The sequence below is a fragment of the Wyeomyia smithii genome, chromosome 3 (genome assembly GCF_029784165.1).
Source record: "Wyeomyia smithii strain HCP4-BCI-WySm-NY-G18 chromosome 3, ASM2978416v1, whole genome shotgun sequence".
In the NCBI taxonomy this organism is placed as follows: domain Eukaryota; kingdom Metazoa; phylum Arthropoda; class Insecta; order Diptera; family Culicidae; genus Wyeomyia; species Wyeomyia smithii.
Window position 1 is genome coordinate 51824055 of NC_073696.1, and position 22710 is coordinate 51846764.

The 22710-nt window shown below is 38.7% G+C and overlaps 1 protein-coding gene across 3 annotated transcripts in view; it reads right to left on the reverse strand.

Annotated features, from left to right (window-relative positions):
* Positions 1 to 17835, reverse strand: part of LOC129731350 (gustatory and odorant receptor 22) — a 28873-nt gene extending 11038 nt beyond the window's left edge. For 2 of the 3 annotated variants that reach the window (XM_055691252.1, XM_055691250.1), the window contains exon 1: positions 17713 to 17835. The gene's annotated coding sequence lies outside the window, so the exon portion shown is untranslated. The remainder of the gene's footprint in view (positions 1 to 17712) is intronic. The other variant, XM_055691251.1, reaches the window with a different exon arrangement.
* Between the last annotated feature and the right edge of the window lie 4875 nt (positions 17836 to 22710).

The following is a 22710-nucleotide window of genomic DNA, read 5'->3' on the forward strand; positions in this document are numbered from 1 at the left end:
AACGAAGGAAATCCATCGAATATTAACCGATTTATTGGCATTTGAATTTGGACATATTTTTCACTTTTTTCAGTTTTAGATTTTCATTTCACACCCCTATGTAGCCGAACTTCCTGAGAGAAGTATTCTACTTCAAAATAGGAAAGTGGATTGTGAGATTACCATGAATAATAATATTTTCGTTATATTATTAGGTATGCACACAACCTTCCTGTGATTTTTTTTTATTTTTCAACGCAGAAAAGGTATCATATGGTCCCGTAAAATATAATATGCAATGCTGTGCTATGTCGAAACGGGTTAATATTTCCGGATGAAAATGTAATAAAGATTTTTTGAAGCTCGGAAACTGCGTAAATTTGGTTCATTTTGTATGTATTTTCTTAAGGTGTGTCAATTGATCGGTAATATTACCGATAATTATGGCCTTATTATTTATAAATTCAGGATCAAAATTTTGGATTAATTAACAATTCCAGAATTTTACCAGTTTTCCCTGATGGTCAATATGTTAAAAAGTATGAAAATTTCTATCAAATGATTATGACCATTTTTCGAACTAAATTTCTATTTTTAACAACGGCTTTTACCCGTTAACACTCAACCCAAGCAACAATTAAAACATGATTAAATAATAAATTGTAATCATTTGTTGCACTAATGAAATCCCGAGGTTTCAAGGAACATTATTTGTTACTACAATGAAATTGTAAAGATACAAGCAACAACTAAAGTTGCATCGCTGCTTCAAAAATCTGTACACCAACAACGTGAATTGCGATGTTGGATTTATTGTTGAAACGTGGAAACGGCATTTGAAAACCTAACCTTCACTGGATAGACCTAGTGGGCGGAGCATATAAGTCGCCAACGTTATGCTTGCGAGATACACAAAACAAACACACAAAAATAGTGTAAACAGGTATAATACGCCCCCCCCCCCCCTAAGGAACATCGTCAATACTGTAGCTATGGGAGGGGGGGGGGCGTTTTATACATATTTACCCTACATTCTCAAGTCATGTAACAGCAACTTTTGGTCGTGCGTTCGCCTTATATTTGTTTCTGAGATGAGACTATGTACTGCGTTGTAACTTTTTGCTGAGGCTCATACTGATGTCTATGTCTTCAAGGCAAGGCGAGTAGTTCACATACGAGAATGTTGCTGTTTATCATCACAAAAAAAATAATTATCTTCACAATAAACGAGAGAGAAATATTACACCTTTGTAACGTTTAAAATGGTAAATAAAGTAAAAACATTGCTCAGGTGACTAACAAATGACCTTTAATTTTATCGCGCCTCTGATACTTGGACTAGAAGTCAACCAAAAATAGGGTCACCATTTCGTCGGAGTCAAAAATCAGGACAAATTTTTTTCAGTAAAAATTTGATCTAAGCTTACGGAAGTCACTTCACGGTGAAATATATTTCACTCTCACGCTCACTTCACTTTTTTAGACCTATTCCCGATTCCATCTCAAGTGAGGTGACAAAAATCACCTCCGTGGAGTGAGATTGACAGTGAAGTGAAATTGAGAATAGGACAAGTGAAATGAGATTGTTTCCCAACACCAGATCTTGACGTGTTCTGCATTTCTAAGATATTCGGCATCAAAAAAAATGTTTTTTTCGGTATCGGAAATTTCCTGAACTAGTTTGCATTTTTTTCATCGGGCAAAAAATGAAAAATTGACCGCTTTAAGGCACGCATCAAACTCTTATTCGCTTCGTTACTGAAGAATAAATCCAATATTTACCATTAGATCACAAATCAATCAACTTTAAGACTTATGGCAGCTTCGTGGAATCATTTCACCGTTCAAAATGGTCGTGAAATAATTCCACGCGAAACGTCGCTTTTTCCGTTCTCACTTCACTGATATGACACTCATAATAACCCAGATTCCACGGCAGATGTCACTTTGCGACGTTTTTTCACTTACGTGAGTCCCGTAATAGGATTTTGTTCACTTCACTCTGATTTCACCGTGAAGTGACTCCCGTAATAAGCACCATCAATACATAAAACACGTAATTTGAGATTTGGACTTCAAAATACGCCATAAGACTCATATTTAACGTATTTCTCGAACGATTCAATTTTGCAACCTTGATTTATTAGGCGTTAGTAGATACCTTCCAGATGGTCTCGAAGTACGATGCTGGCCTAACAAGCCAGTCGTCGTAGGTTCGAGTCCCGACTCGGGAGAGACTGTAAGTGTCAGTAGGATCGTAGCGCTAGCCCCGCAATTGTCCTGTACACTAAATAGTCGGCTGCGAAGTCTGTGTATAAATAAACAGAAAGTCTAGTTCCTAATCGGAATGTAGCACCGAGGCTTTGCTTCGCTTAGTTACCTTAAAAAATGCAACATTAGTAAACTGTTTGAAATAAACTTAACAATTGTCACAAAACGTTAGACAACCGGTTTCAACGATTAGACAATTTCTTTCGTCAAGATTCAAACAAAGAAAAAATTCGTTCGAAATAGGTTCGTTTCTTCCCGGAGTCAAAAGGAAGTACTGAACAGGGCAACAGAATATTCGGCATCATTCAGTAAAATCAGGACAAATGCAAAAATGATGGGTCTTAAAATCAGGACATGTCCTGCTAAATCAGGACGGATGGTATACCTATCCAAAAACCATTTTTACAATGCGGCAGAAAAATGTTGCACTCTAAAACCAAATGAAATAAATTGATTTAAATTTCACTATCACACTGAAGTGCTGATAAATGAAACAAGCAAAATTAAAAACTGAGAATGAGCATGAGCATAATTAGAGAAGCAAAATAAAGACTGAGCCATAAACTTGCAAGAGTTTCTACAGCAAACGACGTAAATAGTAGAAACGTGAAAATTCAATAGAAATTGATAACTGGAGTTGAATCCTCATCAAATTTCTGGAAATAATCAAAGATCAATCGCTATACAGAAAATTCTTTGTTTACTACAACGCCATGTAATTGCTATTTCGCTCAAGTTGCTGCTACGATACATCTTCGTTGCTAGAATTTGACCACGCATAAGTTCATACACATAACTGTTTCATTCTTGTAACTTGTGTTGAAACAACGAAAATATTGCAGTTGGCTCCGCCTCCTGCGCCTTTTTGTCATTGTATAAGAAACTGAAATGTAGCTGCAACTTAGTTTCGCATAAGAATTTGTTGCTGTGATGCACAAAATTCATAATCGAAACAAATTTTGCTGCTTGGGAAGTTCATTAAGCAGACAGCATGTGCAGTAGGGAAAGCGAAAAATAAGCGAACTGGAAATTTAATACAGATTTGGAAAAATATACCGCATCCCGGTGGGAGATTATAATTATTTTTGAAATTTGTGATCAATTTTCTATACATGTTTTGAATGTTAAAACCTCAAACCTTCGCTGTACTTTCATCATTCTCATGTTGATGAGGATTATTTCTCTTTCTACAGAGCAAAATCATCCCAAATAACCTGGTAATACGCAAAAATTGATTCGATCGTTTTTTTAATCGATTGAAACTTTGCACAATGAATATTTAATTAATTTATCATTTGAAACATTTTAATCTTTTCTTGAGAACTGTTTGTCTTGTTGTCAAAGAATGAATTATATGATATTGATCATACATTTTAATGAACTTATAGTTTTTGCTGAAGAGTCACGGTCAAACTAAGAAAAACGTGTATTGTTCAAAATATTGAAAATTTTTCGAACTTAAATTCAAAATAACTCGAAAACTGGTGCATTTGGAATGGTAACTACCAAAAGCTTGTTGATTTAAAATGTGTCTCTAAATCTTTTGAAATCATTAGAAAACAAATATTTTGAAAAATTTTGAAATTAGAATTGAAAAAAAATTTCTATAACATAAATCTTCTTCAAAAAAAAAACCTGAATTAATCCACCTAGTGGTGCAGAAACCTTTGTTATACTAACAATTACTTTATACATATTTGGCCAGTCACTTACAGTCCAATTTCAATAATGAATGAAATGAATTTGTTTTCAGAGAGTTAACCAAAGACGATCATTGAATTAAAGCTTGACGTGGTTTTTGCAAAAATATGAATGTTATCACTGGAGTACATGAGTCTTATTTTTTCGATCACAAACCAATTTTCAAATGCTGGCTAGAAGTAATTGAATTTTTTTGAGATAATCGAACGTGGTGAAACAGTAATAGATAACAATGATGCTGATTTTACACTAGAACAGCAAACATGTATGTTAGTTCAATGCGGTTCTACTTATTCGCTTTATTTTCAGAAATCGTAGAACCTAAACTTATGAATCAGCATCAAGTTTTTATTACGAATAGAAGCAAACTTCTACAATCCTGCTCTCGAAATATAGTTCAGAATTATACAGGAAAAACTATAGCTATTGATGAAAGTTGTCAATTTAATTCTATCTCAAATGCATTATCTGGAAATGAAGGTTCTCCACGATCTTTGAGAATTTTAGATTTTCAGAGTGTAGGCAAGAACATTATTCTTTTTGAAGGCCTAGGCTGTATGGAAAAATCCGAAATAAAGATTTGTTATTTTTCTTTTTTGGGTCGATTTTAATATACTACACATATGAACAACATATTTACACATACATTCGTACAGGCACACATACACAAACATACATAAATTGTTTATTTCGTCGATCTGAGTAAATTGGTATACAACACATGGCTCTTCGTGCCATTAATTTTGCCTTAAAAATTAAATTTCTTATATAAAAATCTCAAGAAGGTTGTATGCAAAGCCACGACCGCAAGTTGAAGTAGAATACTTTTACAAGAAAGATAACCCGGCAGCTTGCGTGTCAGTCAGTTTTTCTAGTAAATAAACGTTGACCGTTCATTGGCAGTATTGTAATTTCTTTTTGTCTGATATTTTGAATGAAGTTCATTGAATATTTTTAAATTTTGTGCAAATGAGAAGTTGAAGTGCTGCCGAATTGTAATATGCACATTTAATACGACATCATTAAACGGGAACGAAACAAAGGCTACGGTTATGCAGAACGCGAATGCCGGCGCGATGCGATTCGCCTTACCGTGGTGAAATGTACAGCTCTTTTTTAAGGCGAAGTAGAGCTACACATTTCAACAGATTTCGTCTTGCCGAATCGCATCGAGCCGTTATTTGCGTTCTGCCTGACCGTAGCCAAACACTAAGCGACGCAAACACGTAGTAATAGTCAGAGTATGCATATAGATGAAGATAATTAACTTTGGATTATAGCGCAAAACGAGAAAATATTAACTCTTCAAATAATCATTTGTGTTCTTCAAATTTCAGTTGTTCAATTTAATATCCGATGAAATGTTTGTTTATTATCTGATGAAGCTCTTATATAGGCCAAATGATGCATTCCCAATTTACTAGGTCCATAACTCTGCCGACCGTGCTTGGGAAAGCGCGGTATAACGACCAATCAGAGGTCGAATTTTGTGTTTTGACAAGGCTTAAGAGTTTTCAATAGTACAATAGTTCGAATGATAAAATTGCAATTTCATGCATTTGGTAGGAATCTTAGAAGATTTTCTAATCGATTTCTGGAAAAACGAAGGAAATCCATCGAAAACTTACCGATTTATTAGCATTTGAAATTTTTCTCACTTTTTTCAGTTTTAGATTTTCATTTCACATCCCTATGTAGCCGAACTTCCTGAGAGAAGTATTCTAATTCAAAATTAAATCTTCATTAATTCATTTGTTGTCCTTATAAGGACAATTGTTCAATTTATCATAGGATGTAGTGTTTATCTTACATCTCTGTGTTACCTTGATAGTGAGGACTAAGGCGCACGATCAACACAATGAGAAAGGTGTTTTCACATTGAAAACTAGACACGGCTTTACTGGAGGAAGTGTTGGCAAATGCATCTACCGCTAATACCACCGCTATCATACGAAAGCGCGTCGTTTCATGTGGGGAATATCAACAACGAATAATGACGCGCGTCTAAGCGTAACCCGAACTGTTTCGCCGTGCTGCTCCCATTTACCTTTACATCGGCCTCAGGGAAGTACCGGCTGCATCTGCATCTACCGCTGAGGCTGTCACTATACTGCTATTGGTACCAAAAGATATTAACTCTTCAAATAAGTGTTTTATTTGTTCTCAAAAGAACAATTGTTCAATTCAAAATCGGATTTACGCAATCGCATCTCTGTAATATTACCGACAATAATATTCTTCTGAACAAAATGATACAACTTTCCCATTAGGCCTCTGCCATAATAGACGCGAAAAGCGACGCGATCCGATTCGCTCGGCTGTAGGTTAATGTACAGCCATCAGTAGAGCTGTACATTAACCTGCGGCCGAGCGAATCGGTTCGCGCCGCTTTTCGCGTCTACTATGGCAGAGGCCTTAGAGAAAGTTGCTGGCTGATGTATTCACTTCATGCAAACCTGCTGCTGATGCTTCCCGCTGAAGGGAGTGTCGTTGCATCAGCTGACCCTGCTACTATCGATGCTGATATACCCGCTGCAACAGCTACACTATGCATAGCCATGCCACAGTTGTGGCCGCTATACGCTGGCCCAACTGCTGAGCAACTGCAACGCTATCCGTATCCATTGGTATCCGCTGTACCTGCATCTGCTGGCCCTGCTGCTATCGATGGTGAGATCCGCTGAAACTGCTACGCTTATCCGCAGCCATGCCACAGCTGTGGCCGCTATCCGCTATCGATGGTACCCACTGCTCGCTCCCACTGCTGCTAAGGGAGGACTGCTGTCGTCGCTGTTCAGAACTATTATGAGCGGCTTCGAATTTTTTTTTGGATTCAATATTCTTATATTTCTTACGGTATTTTCATTATACATTTGTTTTTTGAACATTGTGAGAGATTCAATTTTATCAACTTTTCAACTCTGATGTTTTTAATGTACTATAAGTGTTACTACTTTTTCCTTTTCTACGTACATGATTTACATTTTAATGCTCGGCATTAGAGTTTTAATTATTAAATAAATAAATATACCTAGCTACTTATCAATAAAGCTCACGAATGAGCACCGCACTAGAGTTAAGTGCATTGTTTTTAGTGTTTTCAGCGTGTGCAGAGATTATGTTTTCGGTCATATCGATACCAGCTATTTGATGCACTTCTGATGTTAGGGTTCCGAAGGGCACGTTCAAGATCATTTTCAGGAACTTGTTCTGGATCCGTTGAATCTTTTGCAGGTGGGTTCTCGCGCAGGTTCTCCAGATCGACGAGGCGTATAGAAGCATCGGCAGGATGACCTGTTTGTATACCGTCAATTTATCCACGACGGATATTTTCGATTTTCGGTTGATTAGCGGGTACAACTTCTTCATTAGCACTAAGCTTTTCGTTACTGTTTGTTCAATGTGGGGGCGATAAAGTAGCTTATGATCATAGGTCAAACCAAGGTAGCGAACATTTGACGACCAGGGAATATCCACATTGTTCAACCGAATCTTTGTTGTCGGCACCAAACGTTGACTATTCCGATGTGGGAAGACTATGGTCTAAGTTTTTGCTGCATTCACACAAATTTTCCATGAGGTGAGGTAATTCACAAAGACGTTAAGCCCAGTTTGCAGCTTTTTAACTATTTGGTTGATCTGTCTGCCCTCGTACATAATGGCGGTATCATCAGCAAACAGCGACAGGATGCCTCCATTGGGTAGTTCAGGAATATTTCTGATGTGAATAAGTTGTACAGAACAGGACCAAGGATGCTGCCCTGTGGAACACCAGCTCCTACGTCGTATGGGTCAGACAGGCCACCCAGCACACAGACCTGAGATTTGCGCAGCGTAAGATAGTTTTGCACAATCTTCACTAGATAAACGGGATAGTTGTAGCGCTGTAGCTTGTAGATAAGCCCGTCGTGCCACACGTTGTCGAATGCTTTTTCTATGTCCAGGCAGGCCATAGCAGTTGTTTTAGATAGCTCCTTGTTCCGATTGATGAGTTTTGTTACTCTCTGCAGTTGATATGTTGTTGAATGGCCTCTGCGAAACCCGAACTGTTCGTCCAGGAATATGTTGTTCACTTCTGCGTGGCACAGAATACGGCTGTAGATGCATCGTTCGAATACCTTGCTGAGGGCAGAAAGCAGACTGATGGGACGGTAGCTTTTGGGGCATGTGGGATCCTTTCCTGGTTTCAAAATGGGAATCACTTTCGCCAGTTTCCACTTTGTTGGAAAGTACGCCAATTCAAGGCATCGGTTGAACACTTTTTCCTCCACAGACAAAGCTGTTGGTCCAAGGTTTTTGAGCACAAGGTTGAACACTCCGTCAAATCCGGGAGCCTTCATGTTCCGAGAGAATTTAATGTTGTTTTGTACCTCGTCCACTGTTATCCGCTGATCAGGTGGTAAGATATTAGGTGTGCGGGCCAGAATTACTATCGATTCACTGACAGCTGGTTCGATTCCACTCACAATATCACGACCAAGATTGTGGGAAGCGGCAAAATGCTGAGAGATAGCACAAGCCTTTTCGCGGGAAGTTAGCAAAGTTTCACTATTCACTATTAATGGCGGAATGAGTTTTGGTTTGTTCTTCAACACTTTAGCCACACGCCAAAATGGCCGTGAGCAGTTGGGCAAATTACGTAATTCGGTTGTAAACTGTCTGTTTTTCACTTTCTCCAGACGTTCTTGAACGATTTTTGTCAGCTGTCTAGCGTAGAATCGGTGCCTAGGGTTGCGGGTACGTTGATATTGCCTTCTCAGCGAGTTTCGCAAGGAAATTATGCGCTTGGTGTTATCGTCGATTTGCGCAAACTTACGTGTCACTGGAACAGATGGGATGTAGCGGCACTCTGCTTCCTGGATGACGTCAATCATGGACTGTAGAGTACGATCGATGTCTCCAGTGCTGTTCAAAGTGATGTCCGCATCAAGATGGTTTTCAACATACCGCTGCAGCTGAACCCAATTTGCACGATGGTAATTTCTTCTTTGTTGAACTTGACGCCGCTCTACGTTAGCACCAATCTCAGCGATGACCGGAAGATGATCCGAGGAGAGCTCTGTTATGGTTTTCGGAATCGAAAATCGATCGGTGATGTTGGTCAGAAAAATGTCAAGCTTAGAGCCTACACCACCAGGAGAGATGTAAGTTGGCAATTCCGGATAAGCGGGATAGTAATATCCAGCTTCGGAATCTTCTACGATGATGTTACCATTTGAGTTGCACCTGGAGTCACCTCAAGCGGAGTGGCGAGCATTGAGATCACCTGTGATGACGAAATTGCCTCCTCTTCTAGACAGCTTTTGGATGTCGTTCTTCAATTTCACCGTGGTTCCATTTGCCCGTCGAGACTGCTTCGGACAATAGACCGCAATAAATGTGAGTGGTCATCAGTGGTGGTAATTTCGATTCCTACAGCTTCGACAAAGGTTGTGTTGAAACTCGGTAGTGATTTGTATGGTAGTCCTCTCCTTATGGCGATTGCAACCCCGCCCCCAGCTGAGGCTGTGCGGTCCAATCTGACTACCGAGTGTTCCGTCAGGCAGAAGTTTATGTTCGGCTTGAAATGTGTTTCGGTTATTGCAGCGACATCGATGTGGTGTGTGTTCAGAAAATGTAGAAGTTCTAACTTCTTGTTGGCCACAGAGCGGGCATTCCAGTTAAGGATTCGAAAGAATGGATCCATGACGGTAGTAAAAAGTCATCATGACCGCAATCTGTTCCTGGTTGGTGCGACAAGCCTTTGTTTGCTGATCGAGTTTAAGAAACAGCGTAGCTAGCTGTTCCATCGAGTACAAATTGCTACTTGCTGGGGGCATGCTGGCAGCCTGTGCATAACTCAAAAATCCGGGGGGGTCCCGGCTAGGAACACCACCAGTTGGAGGAGGTGGAAACGGCAACGTACTTGAAGTCGCTGGCGGGGTTGGTGTAACGCTAGGTTGTACACTTTTTCTATTCGACAATTTCTAATTGTAATTTTCTATTGGCAATTTCACTTCGAATTTTGATAAATTCTGCTCGTTTTGGACAGGAACGGCTGTTCGTAGCATGCTCTTTGTCACAGTTGAGACACTTGATTTGTTCGGCTTCCTCAACAAGACAATCCACTGTTCGATGCGGACCTGCACATTTCATGCAGCGACTCTTGATGTGGCAATTCTTTGTGCCATGTCCATAGTTCAAGCAATTGGAACACTGCGTGACATCGCGATGAATCGGTTTGTATCGCTCCCATTGCACGATGATGTTGAATAGGGCGGTGATTGTTTTCACTGTGCTCAGTGTAGTTGAACCCCTGGTCAGGTGGATCAGGTATAACTGATCACGATACTTGATGGCTTTGTTGTGTCTTATCATTTTGTATACTGCTTCCACTTCTAGGCCGCAAGCGACAAGCTCCGTTTTTAACTCGTCCAGTTCCAATTCCGGTAAACCACGCAGTACAACTTTGAATGGTTTTGTAGCTGCAATATCGTGAGTAAAATACTCCGCTTTTGTTTGCTTCAGGTAAGCCTCTACTGCCTTGTAATGTGGGGTGGATGGAACGACGATTTTGTAGCCGTCCGTGCATAGCCTCAGGGTAGCTATCAGCCCTTTGCTGATAAGTTCATTGAAGTGTTGCCTTAGTCCAGGCGGGAAACCTTTTACGTAGAAAGGCGGCATTTTCTCCTTCTTTTCCGTTTTCTCGGTAATTTGGTCAGCCTGCGATGCAAACTTGTTAGCAGCTAGTATCTTCTTGGCGATTCCATCATCCTTTTCAGCAGGGTCACGAGGACGCTTATTGTTTTGCTCCTTACTGGAACCCGTTTTTCCCATTTCGTTGGGACACGACAACGTACTGTTGTATAACGAATGCGATAGGTAAAATAAACGAATGCGATAGGTAAACTAAAACTTTCAGTTGTAACAAACACGTCTGTACACACCAAGCGTGAGACGAAGAATGATGATGAGCGGCTTCGACTAAAACAGGCTCTTATATAGGGATGAAAATAGGAATGAATTATTTTTTGTACGTGGTGTAATGATATAACTTGAAAAGTATGTGTGACTTTATTCTGGCTCAGAGCGATCATTTGATAAGCTCAACCTCTTTTTTCAGTTTCTAAAGTTTTTCCTCAGTTTCGTAGCACGGATGCACAAAAATGATTTCTTGTGAACATTCTGTCGAGCCGGACCGATAGCACTCTCATTGAAGCAACAAAATAACATGTTTTGTGTCGTGTTGTGCAGCTTGGTTGAAGAAAATGTTCCCGTCCCCGTGTCGCATGTAAGCAGATTATTGCGTTCAGTAGACAGTAGATAGTGTATCCAGCGAATAAACACCGATGATGCTCTCACACACGCAACGGTTTTAACCCGTATCTTATTGCGGTTTGTAACATCAAGCGATTTCGTTTGCTCGCTGTTGCGTGTTGCATCATGTTGCAACTTGGCAGCTGGGAGACGACGAAATTCTGTTTATGCTGATTGATTGAATCGACTTCATATTAGCTCTGCATAGTCGAACTAACTGCTTTTGTGAATGCGTACTAACAGGGCAGTTTATTATTCAATGTCGGTTATGCTGATCGCAGCCTATGCGCTGCCCCTACAGTGGGGGGTTTACTAAATAAAGTGAAAATTAGACAACTACAACAGAATTTGATTGCATCCCGCACAGAATGTCTGCTTGTGTTGATGCCAGAAAATTATTAACCTTCAATTATTTTTTTTATTTGCCTTGAAAAAAGCATGTTGCGGTTCAAAATCGGTTGCTCATTACAACCTTTGAGCTGCCCTAACATTGGGGGAATTAAGATACACGGACAACATGCACTGTGGAAGCTATTTCACAATCAGTAAATTAGACGGGTGCGACAAATTTAAATTGCTAGAAATAAAACAGAATGCTTGCTTGCGTTGACAAAAATTATTAACTTTCAATGACTTGTTTATTTGCCTTGAAAAAGGCATTTTGATTTCCGAAATTGGATTTCCAGATGGCAATCTTCATGCTCTCACACACGCAACGGTTTTTACCCGTATCTTATTGCGGTTTGTAACATCAAGCGATTTCGTTTGCTCGCTGTTGCACGGGGGGAATAATGGCTGTCTGGCGACACACGCTGAGAAAAACCGCGCTGCTCCTGAGACGTGGTGACCAATCACAGGGCTAGTGCTGCTGTTGAGGAAGGACGACTGCTGTTGTCGCTGTCTAGAACTATTATGAGCGGCTCCGGCTGAAACAGGCTCTTATATAGGCCAAATAGCATGTTTTCAATTGCAAGGTATATAATCCTGTCGACCGTGCTTGGGAAGCAAGCATATAACGACCAATCAGAGGTCGAATTTTTCGTTTTGACAAGGCTTGACTATTTTCAATAGTACAATAGTGTAAATAATAAAAATACAATTATTTTATTTTAGGAAGAATCTTAGAAGATTTTCCAATCTATTGCTGCAAGAACGAAGGAAATCCTTCGAATACTAACCGATTTATTAGCATTTGAAATTGGACATATTTTTCACTTTTTTCGGTTTTAGATTTTCATTTCACATCCCTATGTAGCCGAACTTCCTGAGAGAAGTATTCTACTTCAAAACAGCTGAAAATGACTAAATACCACCCAATATGAGTATTTCTTTTACCAGAATGACGCTTAAAGGCCAGAAATTGTATCCAAATGCCATTTTGAAATCCAAAATGGCGACTTCCGGTTTCTGAAAAACAGCGGAAAGTGAGTAAATACCACCCAACATGGGTATCTCCGGAATCGTAATGATGCACTGGAGCCACAAATCGACTTCAGACAACATTTTGAATTGTAAGATGGCAATTTCCGGTTTCTGGAAAACAGCCTGGAATGGACGATTCCTATTAAATATGAGTATCTACGGAACCAGAATATTGCAAGAAGCTAAAAATTGACCTCAGACACCATTACGAATTGTAGGATGGCCACTTCTGGTTTCTGGAAAACAGCCAAAAATGACCGATTTCCGTCTAACAGGAGTATCTCCGGATCTAGAATGATACACAGCAGCTGAAATCGACCACAGACCCCATTTAAAATTCTAGGTTGACGACTTACGATTCCTGGGAAATGATCGAATAACACCCAATATGAATATATTCAGAATTAAGGCGATGTACAGAACCCAAAAGTCGAGGATTTGTTATTTGACTTTGATCATACCCTATGGCCGATTCGTCGTGCATTTGCAGATTTTAAACAAATCGCAAGGCATCAAAGAATTTGGAACGTTCAAATAGTATGATACCACATTTAAATTATGTTGAGGCCACATATATCGATCGAAGCAGGTATAGTTTTAAATAGTCTTTGAATTTCTTTTCTTTCCATAACTTTTGAGCCACAAATCAAATTGTTATGAAGTTTGTTATTTGTAGGTTTGAGAGATGACTCGTTCGTATGACACTAGTTATGTTCAAATAAGTCAGGTAATCTTTGAGATAATAGACTTTCGTTGCTTTATTAACAATTTAATGCATAACGGTTGCTTAAGTTCGATTATAATCAAATGAAATGGGAACGTATAGGGCAGCCAAACTTTGAAACCACGTGTTGAATCATAATTCATCAGTTAACTCTTAACTAGCCCGCTCATCTGAAAATAATATTGATCAAATCGGTTGTGTAGTTTCTGAGATAATGAAGTTTCGTGATTTTCATATTTCGGTACATTACAGACGAAGTTACAGTTCGATTACAGTAAAATTCAATAGGGTGTTATGAGGCAGCTAGACTCATTAATTGACACTAATTTTGTTAAAATCGTGTCAACCATCTCTGAGAAAAGTGAGTGAGTTCAAGTTGTCATCGGAATACGTTCCTATGAAAAGCTGGATTTCACATTTTTAAACATAACAGGCAAAGTAATAGTCCGATTGCAAAACAAATCAATAGGGTCTTATGGGGCAACTAGACCTTCCATTTGACACTGATTTTATGAAAATCGGTTCAGCCATCTCTGAGAAACATGAGTGAGATTAAACAGTCTTCCGAACACGTTTCTTTTTATAACTTTTGAACCACAAGTTTAATCTTCATAAAATTCAAAAGTTAAGGGTATTCTAGGTAGCCCGTTTATTTGAAACCAATTTTGTTTAAATCGGTTGTGTAGTTTTCGAGATAATGATGTTTCATGGTTTTTACATTTTGGTACATAACCTCCAAACTAAAAATCCGATTACAATGAAATTGAATAGGGTCTTATGGGACAACAAGACCTTTCATTTGCAATTAATTTCATGAAAATCGGACTAGCCATCTCTGAGAAAAGTGAGTGAGAATAAAAATTTGCACATACACACACACACATACACACACACACATACAGAAAATGCTCAGCTCGTCGAGCTGAGTCGAGTGATATATGCCATTCAGCCCTTTGGAGCACTTTTATACTTTCGGTTTTGCAAGTGATTACTATACCTTTCTAGGAGAAAGGCAAAAATACTCTTTGATCAATGTTTTAAAATCTAAGCCACTAATCAAAAATCCACTCGGTAGCATTCTGGGGGAGCACAGTAGCTTTCGTTTTCGCATAATCATTAAAATCGGATATTGCGTTCTGTACGACAGGTGCGTATTTTGCGGCACTTACATACAGACAACATACATACACACACATACACACATACACACACATACACACGAACAGACATTGCTCAGTTCGTCGAACTGAGTCGAATGATATCTAGGATTCGGCCGTCCGGATCATGGATCTATTTTGCGTTTTTCGACCGATTTTATAACCTTTGTTTAGTATAACAAAGGTAAAACGTCCACTATCACACGTGATTCCGTAGTTCCAATCACACCACTAAAAATAGTTTTTTTTACTAGTCGATGCAGGATTGACTCTGCACTTTTGAAAGCAGTGTTGCCCCTTTTTCACAAAGATAGAGTCCACATTGTGTACCAAAAGTAGATTATATGTGCCAAAACTAAAATAAAACAAAAAAAGATAAATGAGTCGAAGCTGCTAGCTTTGAATCAAAAACAGGGCAAATGTTCAAAAATTAGGATTAAGTGCTAGACTGTGGACCATTAATAGGATAAATGCACCATTATGAACTTTGAAATTCTCGCATTCTAGCACTCTGTTACTACAGTTTGAGCATTTTCAATATTTTCTTAGCGCCATTTAAAGCTTGCTTCATTTAGAATCCAAACGAATGAACTAGCTCTAGCTTGGATTGGCTTAGAAAACATGTTAAGTAGTCAAAATGAAGGTTTTTTTCAGTGTTCCAATTTCTCACTATCTATACAGTATCCCGCATCACTTTTCCAGATTTCTTCATTTTTCTCTAGAATCCCAGTACTTTCGATTGGGCGGAGTTGGAAGCATTGGGTGGGAAAAACTTCTTTCTATCAAAACCCATTCAGTTGTCACGGTACCACTGAGCTATCCGGCCAAAAATTAAAAGGACATTTTTGTTTATTAAAAACAGTAAAACTCGCTCTTTAGGAACTTCTGCTTGTATACCGTTATGTCCATTGTTTTGTTCGTAATAAAAACCTTGGTTTTCCGCGAAAACAAACCTAAACTTGGCGGGGACATAGTCTCGTCCTGTGGCGAGATAAAGTTTCGTTCCGGAAAGCTGTCACAACAACTAACATCCTTTGCATGTCGTCACAACCTCCTGGTAACGTTTGCATAAACACAATGGACAAAAATTGCCGATTTTTCATGAGTTTACTTTCACACGCACCGACGAAACTACCCATGCAGCATCAATCATAGTAACCCATGAGTCAGCAGGGAAAAATTGACAGCTCTATCAGTCGAATTCTAACCGTGTTGGCGAGCACTGAGGGCTACTTCGTTCAAAGTATGCGCATTCAAAGACCGGTATCCCGCTGCGTCGAAAACAGCCATCGTGGGGCACTTTGTGGACGTCAGATACGCCCGTTCTGGCATTTACAACATTTTGGCCCTATTGGACAACATTTAGAGCATCAATAAGAAAACCCGGTTGCGGATGGCCGACAACCCTGAGCAACAAGAACTTCCAAAGGATGCTGCAGTGGAAAACCGAGAAAAAAGTGGCTACATCGCTGCGCGCGCTTTACCGGCAGGTCGATGCTAGCGGCCAACCAGTGAAAAAGTACCTGGCAAACATGGACATACATGCCAGGAAACGGCAGTTCCATCCATTGGGCTCGGAGATGCAGACAATGATGCAGGGCGAAGACGCGGTGTTCTGGCCGAAGCGATAGCTGGAGGAGATGGAGCGTGTGAATATCTATGTGGTACCCAGAGAACTTGCGGGCAAATCTGAAACGTTCTATCTACTACAACAATTTTGTCCGAAAACTGAGATGGGAATGGATAAATAAAACAAAGACAGAAATCAAAAAAATGTCTACCCGCATGTTTTCGTCCGCCATGGCAAATGTTCCAGTTAACTGCCGTGAGACCACTCGCAATGGCGTGGAATTTTTTTTGTAAGTAAGGTAATACAATTACTTTCCATGGGAAATTTATCAATCTCAATTCTCTGACTTATTTTTTTTAAATCAGCATCCGAAAAAAGTCCATTTTTTGCAATGCAATCGTTACAATTTTCGAGCGCGTGCTCTAGCCATTAGGTTATGCCTAAGCGTCCTGTTGGGTTGCTTACAAGTACGAAAAGAGTGGTAGCCTTCTAGTAGATGAATCCTCTGGACAGTATTATTGTTAGCACCATATTTTTTGGCGATATCCCGATCCGAGAGTACGGAGTTTACTTTGATTGCCCTCAATACCTTCCTTTCAACTGCTGATCGTATATTCTACTACGACGCTCACTTTGATTCATCCGAGTTGTCGAAAACGTTTGAGCACATCATACACAGTTTACATTTGGGAAATTTCACTGTTTTTGTGATTATTATTTCCTTCTTTCATTTCCATTTGGCAAAACTTTCTTCAAACTCTACGTACGAGATGAAACTTTCAGCACTGAAAGGCCCAACAAATAGCTATCAAAACTTTTCAAATTCGACCCCTAGAGGCGCTGCTCTATAAATGGTAATTTTTCGGGATTCTAAATAAAGCAAGCTTTATTTTTCGGTTGTTTGTGCTAAATATTATGGTTTACATTTTTATTGTTTGATCGCTCTCATAATTTTCAAAGCTCTGATCATATGTGCTCCGAATATTAATATTTTTAGACGTCCTGTAGCTTCGGTACGAGCTCTTTTGAAATATTTTTTCTGTTTAAAAAAGGGTTTCAAAATCCTCAAATTTCATATTCTAGGGTTAAATCAATCACGATTAAGTCCATTAAGCAGACAGTATGTGAAGAAGAGAGAACGAAAATTAAGCGAACTGGAAATGTGATACAGATTTGGAAAAATATACCGCATCCCGACGGGACGGAAAAAGCCGTTGTTAAAAATAGAAATTCAGTTCGAAAAAACACGATTAAGTCAATTGGTTTTTTGTTCTAGATTAACGGTTTATATATCTGTATAACAATTTGTTTGTTCGTTTGCGAGAATTTTTTTTCTGTTTTACAGCAGATTCTCTTAATGAATTGTAATGAGAATCTAAAAATTCATAGAATATCATAGAAAAAGGTGACAGTCTTGAAATAAATGTATGTTGAAAGTAGCTGGTTGATACAATAAATATACAGCCGATCAGTCACAATAAACTAATAAACAATATCTGGATTACTTGTTCGCTCCACAAACTCGGCACCAATTAGCAATATTGGTAACCTCCGCAATACGGTTCGAGTTTATTTATTATGAAATAGCTCACCAACAATTGCCACTGTCACTGTGGAATGTAACCAGAACTCAGTTTCCGTTCACCCACTGCTTCTACTTTCACAACGACGATGGCCACTTTTGCTGAGGATTCGCAATTTGTGCTTCTTGTGTCATAGAACGACCGTTCCTAGTGCGCTCGGATGCTTTTATAGCGAAAAAACAAGGGCTTGAAAAGCGGGTAATTAAAGATTTATGAGACGGCGAGTTGTTTTTTGTTTGCTCTTGATTCAAAATTAATCCCCGCTCGTTTTATCTTTTATTGATGGATGAATGACAAATGGCTAGTAACCGAACCGCTGCTACTGCTGCTGCTGATGATGATGATGGTGAGTGAGGAAAAGAATATTGCGCGCTGTGGTTCGTTATGCGGCATTATGGCCAATATTGGTTAAACGATGTTATCCATTACGACGGTCAGTAGGTTAGTTGAGCGCGCGTTATATAATGAATTAGTGAGACTATCATTATTGGTGGGATTCGGTTTGAAGAACGACTCGGTAATTCTAGCTCACTTTATATTGGATTGTCGAATTGTGCAACGTTTGGCAGATTCAGTTTCGCCGCTTCGCCAATCTCACGCTTCCCGGTAGTCCCTTCCGGTTTTCAGTTTTTTTATAGTTTTTATTTGGTCATCAATGTATAGCTCATCTATTACCACATTATTTTCAAAATAAGTTGAATGCATAACAATGTCTGAAAACATTCAGTATAAAGCTCTGGTGTAAATCCTCTACTGATCAAATATTTAACGTAATTCCACGAAGCTTTTCTTTAAATTTAACATGTAGCATTTTTTACTCTGAAGGAAGTGAAACTTTCTAGAATTTGATAAGTAACAAAGAGAAGAAGAGCACATTCTACGGTACAGAAAAGCATTTGTACGTGAAAAACTAGCGGCAATTCAAAGAAGCTACTCGTATACGAGCGATAAATCGGACAAATGAAACATAAGTTTTTTTGAGTAAAAGTTTACAACGGTTAAATGTATAGTGCTTTTCTTTTTGCAGCGCTTCGTTAACGTAATTGCTTTTGAGTTCATCCAAAACTTCGTTCAGCAGCGAAAAGTGTTTCTTGATCTGATTTTACTGGGAAATGTACTGTACGGGCGACGACGCCTGAAGGATATTGTCGACGAGAAACGAGTGCAGCTCGTGTTACGGAGGATGTTAAATGAGTGAAGCACTATACACAGCATCCCGGCGTGAAGAGGCGAGATAAAATTGTCCTCGCTCGTCGTTACGAGGTGTAATGGCAACTTGGCTCAGAATCGTAAGCGATCTAAGATGAAAAGTTAAATGCCTTTTGCTACTTGTGCCGCTTTCAGCAGGCAGAAGTCAATGCTAAGAGAGATGATGTTAAAATGGATACAAGAAGATAAAAGTTAATGAGAATTGTTCCGAAATGCTGAAATGGCGATGTGAGGTGGGAAAGGTGAAAACAATGATTGTCGAATTAAGACATTTTCGTCGCGTCCAAGTGATAATCGGTTCGTACTGATTCGATACTGAAGATAGTAAATACAAATTTGCCTGCTGGCTGAGTTGAGAATGGCCGGCAAAAGCTTCAAACCGAGCGTAGTGCGTCACATATTAATGAGTTGATCATTCGATGGCAAGTGTACTGCCGTTCCAAGCATAGTTGTCCCATGTTCTACATAAATCCTATGCACGCTGGGACAACTTTGCTTGGAGCGGCAGTGTAGTACCCAATAAAACAATGAGAAATTATCTTTATTGTTATTTATATTTTGTCCCTCATCTTAAATTACCTACATACGACACCGCTGCAATTCAAGTTTAGATATGATCTTGTTCGCCATAAAAACGACCAAAGTGTGCATAATCGCGATTGTTCACGATTTGCTTTCGAACGCCGGATAATGCTATAGGTACGGTTTAGAATAACGACCACAATTGCATTGTTATCTTACCACTCTCTGCAGCGAAAGTTATTAGGTATTCAAGATACCCGCTCTGCAGTAACTTCCCATGAATGTTCTAATCCCACAAAACGCACCAAATCACAAAAGAAGAGCATGAACTGATGGATGTAGGTACCCCCGTGCCATGTTAACAACAATCAAAACAAAACGCATGAAATAAAACTACCTCTCGACAACCGACAAGATTTGTTATCTGGTTTCCTTGGTGCGACATTATTTGCACTGGCGTTTATCTTCACGCACATCATTTCCGTTGGTCGCGTCAACACATACACCTAAAAATTGAAGCTTCTATTCTAGCCGGGAGAGGAAAATAAAAGTGAGCCTGTATTTGCTACTTATAGTCGAATCAGTATCTTTCACTCGAGGATTCCGAAAAAGATATGGTTAACATCTAAATTAGTATTTCTAAAAAAAGGTTGGTTATCGGTGTTGAGCGGCAAAATTGAAGTAAAAAAATAGTAATTCCACACAACTTAGCAACTTTGCTAGATGTTCCTATGGGCTGAATATGTAATTTTGTGCTGTTATTAGTTTTTTATCCCGACCTATTTTTGATTAACCCTTTCCAAAAAATAATATTGGTGAATTATTTTTCCAAGAAAAAAACATAAGAAGAAAGACAAAAAATATCTTAAGTTTTTAAATCTTTTTATTATGACAATTACGTCCGCATAGAATGTGGTTGGCCCCAGAGCATTTTCAATGCTGGTTTCAAAAGTTTTCAGTGATTCTAAGTTCGAGTTGTGTGTTTTTTTTTTGTTTCAACTGTTTCTGATCTTTCTATGTGATTCTGAGCTCAAAGTCAATATTCATTGGTTTATGCCAACGTAAGAACCCCGAGAACACTCACGGAACGCGACGCGAGACACGACACAACACTTATTGTTCTTACAAAACATAAAAAAGGAATTTGATTTACCTTTTTAGTCGACCGGTTTCGGGCAGCGATCTTGCCCATCAGCTGGACGATGTCCGAGCTGATGGGCAAGATCGCTGCCCCAAACTGGTCGACTAAAAAGGTAAATCAAATTTCTTTTTTATGATTTGTAAGAACAATAAGTGTTGTGTCCTGTCTCGCGTCGCGTTCCGTGAGTGTCAAAGTCAATACTGGATAATTTATCATTTTGATTTTCTTCTGACCATTAGGAGCGTTTCCAGCTAATCTGAACTCACATTGAGATCAGGTGGAATTAGCTGTCTTTGGTAACACTCGTTCCACACCTGGCGAAAGCAAGAAAAGAAAAACTATTGAGTTTTCATTCTGTTGATTAGAAAAGGAGAAATAAGTTGAATAAGCTGTTTATTCGAAGTGTGTTTCAGCGTTATGAAAATATGGTGCCATTAGAGTAGTGTAACTTCAATAAGAACTGCTTCCTATATACGAGAGCTATATTTTCAAATCAGTCGTTAAACAATTTAATTAAAAGCCTAAACATGAATGGATGAAACACAAAACATATATTAAGCGCATTTATTTATTTATTTGTCGTCAATCATAAGTAGTCAATATTGTTTACTATTCGTTCTTAACCTGTTATTCTTGAAAAAGATATTTTCTTTGTAGTTTTATTCATTGTTACATCGATTAATTCACAATGTTTGTTATAACATGACATCATTCTGTTGAGAGGTTCACTTTGACCATAGTTTGTTCTTTGATTACTGATATAAAACAAATTCTTATTCCTTAGAGAACGAGTGGGAGCATAAAAGTTCAAATTCGTTAGAAGTTCTGTGCTATTTACTCTTTGCGCAATTATATCGTTTATAAAAGCTACCATTGCGAATTCTCGTCGCATTTTAAGTCCATTAGATTTATAAACATGCAACGTGCCTCATAGGAAGGTGAAGGTAGAATGATCCAACCTAGCATTCGTAAAGCATACAATAAAAATTGCTTTTGTACTGACTCAATACGATTTATATGTGTATCATGATATGGTGACCAAACTATGCTACAATATTCAAGCAGGGGCCTAACGTGAGCAATGGACAATGTTTTTATTGTGTATGGATCTTTGAAGTGCAAACTAAATCTTTTTATAAATCCGAGCATATTACTTGCCTTATATAAAATGTTATTATAATGATCAACAAAGGTTAGTTTGGAGTCGAGTGTAACTCCTAGATCTCTAACTTGACTGCTCCTTTCAACTGTTTTCATATCTATAGTTATTGCCCTATGTATTAATGTTTCTGGTGAAAGAAATGGAATTACATTTTCTCACATTGAGTTCCAACAAGCTCTTTATACACCATGTGTGAAAATTATCAACTTCCCGTTGAAATACCTCAAGGTCAGAATCTTTACGTATTTCAAGAAAAAGTTTCATGTCGTCTGCGTATATTGAAACATTCAATTTGCTTACATTATGTTCTACATCGTTTACAAATAAGATAAATATCAGTGGACCTAGATGAGAGCCTTGTGGCACACCGGATGTTACATTTACCACTGATGATAAGCTACTTTTAAACCTTACTTTTTGTGTTCTATCGGTCAGGTATGACTGAATCTATTTCAAAAGACTCGCGTTAAATCCTATCTTAGTTAATTTGAAGAGCGGGAGAAGGATGTCAAAACTATCGAATGCCTTACTAAAATCAGTATACAATGCTTCAACTTGGTTACCTTTATCCATTGCGATAATTGTAAAATTTACAAAATTTAACAAATTCGTGGTCTTTGATCGACCTTCACAAAACCGTGTTGTTTGCAGGAAATCAAGTTTTTGGCTTGTGAAAAGATACGTTGATTGATTATAGCCTCAAATAATTTGGGAATACACGAAATTATAGCAACTCCGCGGTAGTTTTTAACGTCTGATTTTTTACCGCTTTTGAAATAGGGATCAAAAATGACTCTTTCCAGACTGGTGGGATCGTGCCGCATTCTAGAGAAGAGTTGAACAACCACAACAGAGGTTGTGCTAATTCCTCAGAAACTGATTTGAGAAGTGGTGGTGGTAATCCGTCTGGTCCCGCACCTTTCGATACATCCAATCCATTTAAGGAAGCCAAAACTTCGTCAAGGGTTACATC